An 8,566-nucleotide genomic window follows, 5' to 3' on the forward strand; every position below is an offset into this window, starting at 1 on the left:
CAACCTGCAGGACTTCCTGTCCCAGGACATTCCTGCCCAACTGGTGAGGGTAGGTCCCCTGTCTTTCTGGAACCAGTACACAGCTTTCCTGTCACGTGACCTGCCCACCAAGCCCCGGAGTTCCAGCTCCACCTACACTACCGCTTTAAGCCTGGCACCACCAGTGCTGTTTGGCCCGGGAACTGTGCCTGGGAATGTGCCTCCAACAATGGGATCCAGAGAGGCCAAGGAGAAGAGAGCCCCCCTCTTCCTATTTCGGTCTCCTGCATCCAAGGCTGTGCCTGAGAAGCCCGTCATGGAAGAAAAGTAGCAAACTGTACATTGCTTCTTCTCCCTGCTCCAGAAGGTGCCAGCGATGAAGACACACCACATCTGTAGCTGGTGGCTCGGCCCTAAGTGGTTGGGGGAAACGAAGGGCATATAGGACATTCTTCCCAGTACACTCCCATTCAGGCCAAGGTGTTGGCTGTTCAATATGCCAAGACACCTCCAGCTTCTCCTGTTCCATCATTGTGGCCTCTCAAAGTTAGGAAGCAAGCAGATGTCTTGCCAACAGGTCTCCCATGGAATATTTTGGGAAATGTGAGGTTCGTATCTTTGAGAAGCATTATGGGTGAGGGGAGTTGAAAGAGTAGTGATGGAGGATTGAAGAGTGTTGCTGAAGCATAGCGCTTGCTGGGAACCTATGAGATTAAGAAAGGGGCATGGTGTGAGGGAGGGGACCTCCAGTTCTTGACTGGGTGAGTCTCATGAATGTTCTTTTGGACTATTAGTGACTTGGTGTGCATCACTGCACTCCAGGTCATAGGGAATTTCCTAGCACTAGTGTGCTTCTAGTTTTAGATAACTCCCTCCTTTATTCCCTGGCCCCTTGGATTTTCCTCGTCATCCTTTCTCAAGGCCTATTTCCTCCCCAGTTTGCCTGTCTATGGACCGGGGCTTACGTCTTTGCCACGGTCTGGGTCTTAGAGTCCCAGGCTTTGGGAGATAAGCTCTAGGTGGTGTTCTCCCTGCCTCTCCATCTTGTAATGAGATGTAGTATTTACTCTTAACATAGGATCCTTTGGAACAGGAGTTCTAAGGAGGAGAGAATGAGAGTTCTGCTACGGACTGATGTGAATGATGGTTTCTCCTCCAAAGGTATAGGCTCCAGAGCTTCCTAACATAGTAAAATGTGAAGAGCAGACAAGGGAGATATTAGTGTCTTTCCCTTTTCATTAAAAGTGTTTTAACCAAATATTTGTGTGTTTTTCCTTATTTCATGACTAAATAGCCAGCTGGGGTGTGATAAGGGCACTCCCTAACACTGAGATTCCCTTCCCACCTACATCTCCTGCCAAAGCTGAACATATGGTGTTGAAATACTTAATTCATTCAGCCTTGTCCTAAGACAACCTCCAGTGGATGTAATTTCCCTGTGGAAATGGAGTTTATGTTCTCAAAAAGTAAAGGATTTGTCCGTTGTGTGCAGTCGTTGTCTAGATTTTTTTCTTTGCCTAGAACTTTCCACCACCAGGCTTTTGTGGGGGTTTTTGTTTTTTTTGTTTTGTTTGGAGGTTGGAAGCTGTTTCTTTGTCTTTCCTGAATTCCAGGCTAGCCTACCTGACATCAGTTACCTGCAGAACCAAGAAGAATTAATCTTTGTGAACCTTGAGATCTGATGTCACAAACAGGACAAAGAAGTAATTCCACACTAATAATTTCTACTAACAGGATAAATTCAAGGAAGATTCTTAGCAGAGGAAGTATTTGTGGAGTGGGGGTGAAATGTAACATAAATTTTTTACCTTGTCTCTCCACAACCTGGTGAGGTTTAGATATGACTCTAAGACCTTGTTTTTTTAGAATAGAGTCTCCAGAATTTTTTTTTTCTTTTTTGCATTTGTAGGATTACAATACCACTGAATCTTAGTGCTACATGGATGGTGCTGGTAAAATGATTTGTCCAGAGTCACTTGGCCAATTATTGACAGACTTGGATCCAGGATCCCAGTTTAGTACCACACCAGTGATCCTCCAAAGGTATAGGCTCCAGGCTTCCTAACATAGTAAAGTGTGAAGAGCCGACAAGGGAGATATTAGTGTCTTTCCCTTGTGATCAGGGACAGTGCTTTTTTCCTACTATGTTATTTAAGACTCTTAATATGAGGGGCACCTGGGTGGCTCAGTGGGTTAAGCCTCCACCTTCGGCTCAGGTCATGACCTCAGGGTGCAGGGATCCAGCCCCATATGGGGCTCTGCTCAGCGGGGAGTCTGCTTCCCCCTCTCTCTCTGCCTACTTGTGATCTCTCTGTGTCAAATAAATAAATAAAATCTTCAAAAAAAAAAAAAAAGACTTGATATGAGATGGGCTGGAAGACTGAAAGGAGGAGGTTAGTAAACCTATTCTTGGCTCAATTCAAGGTAAAGAACCAATGTTTGATTCTATTTGCCCCACCAGAGCAGTACAGGTCCTGTTTAAAAGGTCCTGGTGAACAGGAATACACAGGAATCGTGAAGTCAACTGGCGAAGAAACAGCTTCTGCCTCTAATTCCTAGCAAAGCTTTGTAAATCTTTTTCTCCTTTCAGCCTATGAAAGGAGGTAGGTCACCAATCTTATTCCATTTACCTCCCCTACCCTCATTGGACATGGATAATGCCATTTAACTAATTAAAGTAGACTTGCCTTCCCTTTACATGTCAGTTCCCATTATGGTAATAGCTGTTGGTAAAGCTTTGACTCTTGGATACTTCTTTGGGCCGGTATGCTCTGCGCCTGACTCCCCACACTCCTCCTTCATTGCTCTACTTTATTTTCCCTTCTGTCTCCTTTTTATTCTCCTGTCCTGCTTTTTCTTCTTTGTTGACCTCTCTTACCTGACAGCTTTAATTTTTTTGTTCTTTTCTCTCATCACCTTTAATTTATTCTGTCTCTTAGAGCCTTTAGTTTCTTCCTTTTTATAGCCCCCCCCCAATCCCCATCCTCAGCCTCCCATTTCTCATTCTCAGTCACTTTTCATTTGATCATATTTTGGGGGAAGGTGAATTAACTCTAACCTGCTGGAACGAGAATGTAAATAAATGCAGCTTGTAAAACACTTTATATGAAATAAATATAGTGGATCCAGTTCAAACCAGATGGATGCAAAGCATCACTATTATAAGGCAGCTTTGCTCATTGATTCCGTTAATTTCTGAGGATTTATTTTGTTTCAGAGACCAAGTGTTAGGCGGGTCCAAAAGCAGGTAAGACACTTCTGCCCCTATGGGAGCTCAGTCTAGGATGAAGAAAAATACAAACCTATTTTTATATGGTGCTAGTAAATAGTATGATAGATGCAAACAATGGCCTGCAGGTTCCCAGAGAGGGAAATAACTCAATGCAAAGATGGAGAATGGTGAGGGGGTGTGCAATTCTCTTGAATTCAGCTTTCATAATAACCACTCAGATATACTGATAATCCATACAACCACCTAAGGACCAATGTGGTTATCATTTAAGAACCTGTGTAAGATACGCCAAGTCCTCTTTGGCAGATACAAAGATGTGCTGCTTTAGAGGTTCCCCTCTAAGAAAGAACTGACTACCTAACTGCAAGAAGCCTGATTCACTGACATCCTTCAACCGCTCCACTCTTCAGCCTCTGGTCAAAGACTAAGCAAGATAGTGAGTGGTACAGGAGCTTAGCCATTTCCATGGAACATGGGACTCTGATGAACATTTTTGCTCTGGAATTCCCCATTGGGTTGACAGAGATGGCCACGTCTGCCTCATAGTCTGACAGTTGTTCCTGCGCCAAACTGCTTTCACCCCCTTTTCCTTTTACAGGTGTTAATCCCCGTTAAAACTCTTGGAATCCTAATTCTACCTTTGTGTCTGCTTCTTAGAGTTTTCAACCTGTGTCACTCATGGAAAGGCCTAGACTCTATTGGCACATTTCACAAACTCCTACTCCTGAGGCTCTGGTTACCATCCCTGGAACTTTTTAGTGACCAAGTAGTGTTGTCTCCTGACCCCCAAGATAGACTTCACTAGTATTACTCTCAATTAGACCCAACTTTGACTTTTCTTTTCCTTGTTTTTTTTCCTAATGTTTAACTTTTTTTTTTTTAAGATTTATTTATTTAATAGAGAGCGCGCGAGAGCATGAGTGGGAGGAGGGGCAGAGGTCGAGGGAAACAAGCACACTTCCAGCTGATCAAGGAGCCTGACTCTGGGCTTGATCCCAGGACTCTGAGATCATGACCTGAGTCAAAATCAGGATCCAGATGCTCAACTGACTGAGCCACTCAGGTGCCCTTAACTTTTTTTTTTAAGATTTTTAAAATTTAATCTCTATATCCAACATGGGGTTCGAACTCATATCCTTGAGATCAAGAGTTGCGTGCTCTTCCGATTGAGCCAACCAGGTGGCCCTCTGATGTTTAATAACAGATTGACTAGCCTTAGAGGACACTTCGCTTTTGATCATACAATAAAAAATGAGTAAGAAAAAAAATATATTCCATGCAGTGAGGGTTGAGCTCACTTGGCAGCTCTGATTTGGGTTAGAGGATCCAAGATGGCTTCATTCACTTCTGGCCCTTCAGCCTCTCTTTATTGTCTTTTCATCCTCTGGGCCCCTTTCCCTTTCAAGTCTTTCAATTTCTAGGATATCTTTCTCTTTCTCTCTCTCAGGGCTCCTGCGATGGCCCAGGTCTGCAAGAAGATAAATGCAGAAGCTGCAAGCTGCAAGGTCTCTTAAGGCCTGGGCTCTGAAACTTAATATCACTTCTGCCACATTCTGTTGGCCGAACTAGTCGAAGGCCTACTTGGATTCAAGAGGAGAGAAAATAAACTTTACCTCTTAAAAGGGAGAGTGGCAAAGTCACCCTGCATAAAGGCAGATGGGATGGGAGGCATTGGGACTAATTCTAGAAAGTCTACCATAGCAGATATTAAGAAAAGTTAATGTAGTGCATGCAGCACTTATCTGCTCACAACTAGGCTTGTACTCTGTCTTGACTAAAAGAGGTTTGGATAAGGTTCCTTTCCCTGTGCCCTGCTCAGGATGGTACGCGGATTGGCTAAGAGTGGGCAGAAAACTGGTCATGAGGAGTCTAGAAAGAATCACCCTATAAGCAGAGCATGTGCTCCTAAAATCTGCCTGATATACTACTGTAGGAATTTACCCAAAGTGAATGTGAAAGCAAAGACTTCTGGAAGCTGCCCTTGATTTGGCTGACTTCTGGAAATATCTGTGCTACTTCTTTGGCTTCCTCTGTAGGTAAGGGGAGGCAATACAGGCCTTAGATACCTTGAATTCTACCAGAGACTGAATCCCTTCCGCTAGAAAATCCTTCCTGTCCTAGACAAAAATGTTTATATTGTTTAGGGGTTAACCTATGGAATTCCATCTTCAAGATGAATCAACTCCTTTCTTCTACACAGCTATGTCTGATACTCTCCCCCAAGACTATTTAACTTCACTGCTATAGAATTTCTATATATTTTATTTCTATGTGTTAAGGATCCTGAAAGAAAGTGATCTTATAATAAATGAGGGATTCAGATTTGTGAACAATGAACTCTTAACAATTCTGTAATATAGGGGAGCCTGGGTGGCTCAGTTGATAAAGCATCTGCCTTCAGCTCAGGTCATGATCCCAGGGTCTGGGATTGAGCCCCACGTCGGGCTCCCTGCTTAGTGGGAAGCCTGCTTCTCTCCCTCCCTCTGCCTGCCACTCTCCCTGCTTGTGCACTTTCTCTGCCAAAAAAAAAAAAAAAAAAAAAAAAATCTATAATATAGTATTAATGGTATTATCTTACTTCAGGAATGATAATATGTGTCTAAACATAGGGCCACAGAGGATACATCCCAAATGAAAGCACAAAAGCATCCCTTATCCACTCTCTTGGCAGTTGCTACACCCAGGTCATTAAAGGAAGTGAAAATCTTTAGGTAGAGCAGTCCCCTTGAGTAGTCTTCCATGATCTCACATCAGCCAGCTTTTCCAAGAGTATTTCAGCTGAGGAAGATGACATTTTCCTTTTAATTAAGTGTAATCCTGAGAATTAAATCCTGAGCCCAGAAACATTTCTGTGTCCTCTGCTTGAAGGCTCACATATAAAGTCATGCATCTCAAACAAGCAAAAAACAAATGCACAAAATGACCCATCTCAAAAGATAGTGTAAATTGCCTAGTAAGTATATTAAATTGAGAAAAAAGGTTGGAAATGAATATTTTGATTACTACTGAATCTGCACAGTACCAAGAACATAGTAGTCACTCAACAAATATTTGCTGAGTAAATGGATGAAACTGCCACATTCCAATACACATAAATCTTTCTTCTCACTAGCCCCTCCCCCCATATTCACCCATTCCTTTCCATTACTACCTATAACTAGCTTCGGAGTTAATTAAAGTCCCTATCACCAAACACTAGTTGAAATAAGCTACTAACTGGAGTGCTCTGCTGGCTCTGCTGGTAGAGCATGTGACCCTCTTACAGGGGTTGTGGTTTCAAGCCCCACCTTGAGCATAGGCCTACTTCAAAAAAAAAAAAAAAAAAAAGGCTACTATTGTCCCTGTCTCTAAAATCTCTTTCTTCCCCATCTCAATACAAATAGAATGCTAGATTAATCTTTAAAGAGCCACCTATTCACAAACCCTAAAGTGTTCACTGCTGTATTCTGAATAAATTACAACTTCTTTACTAAGGTAACATGTACCCTTTTCCATCTGGCCTCAAACATGGAAACATAAATAACCTCCTAAGTTCTCTAATGTAATTCTCTTTGTTCTAGCAAATCGAATTGAATTGGCAATTCAATTTGCCAATTCTGAATTGGCAGGACGGACATCATGCTTTCCTAACTCTAGATCTTGGTTTTTTATCATGCCCTCAGCCTGGAATCTTCTCTTATAGCTTCATCTGTTGAAGCCCTAGCTGTCATTTCAAGCCTGAACCTTTTTTTTTTTAAGTATTTTTTTTTTTTTAAAGATTTTATTTGTCAGAAACAGAGAGAGAGAGCATGAGCACACAAGCAGGGGGAGTGGCAGGCATAGGGAGAAGCAGGCTCCCCACTGAGCAGGGAGCCGGATGTGGGACTCCATCCTAGGATCCTGGAATCATGACCTGAATGGAAGGCAGATGCTCAACAGACTGAGCTGCCCAGGTGTTCCAAGCCTAAAACTCTTTTATTTTAAGGAGGCTCCACACCTGGATGCCAGGACCCTGGGACCATGACCCCAGCCAAAGGTAGATGCTCTACTGATTGAGCCACGCAGGCATTCCAAAATAAAATCTCAAACAAACACACAAACAACACCTCTGCATCGTCAGTCCTCCTTTTAATTTTTTAAATAATGTGGTTTTTTTTTTTTTTAATTTGAGAGAGAGCACAAGAGAAGGGGAAGGGCAGAGGTGAGGGAAGAAGCAAACACACTGTTGAACAGGGAGCCAGCCATGGGGCTAGACCCTGGAACCCTGGCATCATGACCTGAACCTAAGGCAGATGGTTAACCAACTGAGCCACCCAGGTGCCCCAGTCCCCCAGGCACACACCCATAGACTGTAAACCAATGAAATAGCAGTATATTTATTTTTTTAAAAGATTTTATTTATTGGGGCGCCTGGGTGGCTCAGTGGGTTAAAGCCTTTGTTTTTGGCTCAGCTCATGGTCTCAGGGTCCTGGGATTGAGCCCTGCATCGGGCTCTCCGCTCAGTGGGGAGCCTGCTTCCTCCTCTCTTTCTGCCTGCCTCTCCACCTACTTGTAATCTGTCTGTCAAATAAATAAATGAAACCTTAAAAAAAATAAAAGATTTTGGGGTGCCTGGGTGGCTCAGCGGGTTAAAGCCTCTGCCTTCAGCTCAGGTCATGATCCCAGGGTTCTGGGATCGAGCCCCGCATCAGGCTCTCTGCTCCGCAGGGCGCCTGCTTCCTCCTCTCTCTCTCTCTGCTTGCCTCTCTGCCTACTTGTGATCTCCGTCTGTCAAGTAAATAAATAAAATCTTTAAAAAAAAATAAAAGATTTTATTTATTTATTTGACAGAGAGAGATCACAAGTAAGCAGAGGCAGGCAGAAGGAGAGGGGGAAGCAAGCTCCTTGCTGAGCAGAGAGACCGATGAGGAGCTCAATGGGGCACTGATCACAGAACTCTGAGACCATGACCTGAGCCTAAGGCAGAGGCTTAACCCACTGAGCCACCCATGCACCCCCAGCCATAACTCTATAAATGAATGCATGAAAACATAAGCCTGCAATACCTGCAGCAGAAAGGATATGATAATATCTGTCAAAAGGAATTAGTTGTTTTTCATTTTAAAAATCTGTACTCCCGGGGCACCTGAGTAGCTCAGTCAGTGCAGCATACAACTCTGATCTCCGTACAACTCTTGATCTCCAGGTGGAAGTTCAAGCCCCCATCAGGTGTAAAGATTACTTAAAAATAAAACCTTGGGGCACCTGGGTGGCTCAGTGGGTTAAAGCCTCTGCCTTCGGCTCAGGTCATGATCTCAGGGTCCTGGGATGGAGCCCTGCATCGGGCTCTCTGCTCAGCAGGAAGCCTGCTTCCTCCTCTCTCTCTCTGCCTACTTG

This window comes from Martes martes (assembly GCF_963455335.1).
Source record: "Martes martes genome assembly, chromosome: 7".
Classification (NCBI taxonomy): Eukaryota; Metazoa; Chordata; class Mammalia; order Carnivora; family Mustelidae; genus Martes; species Martes martes.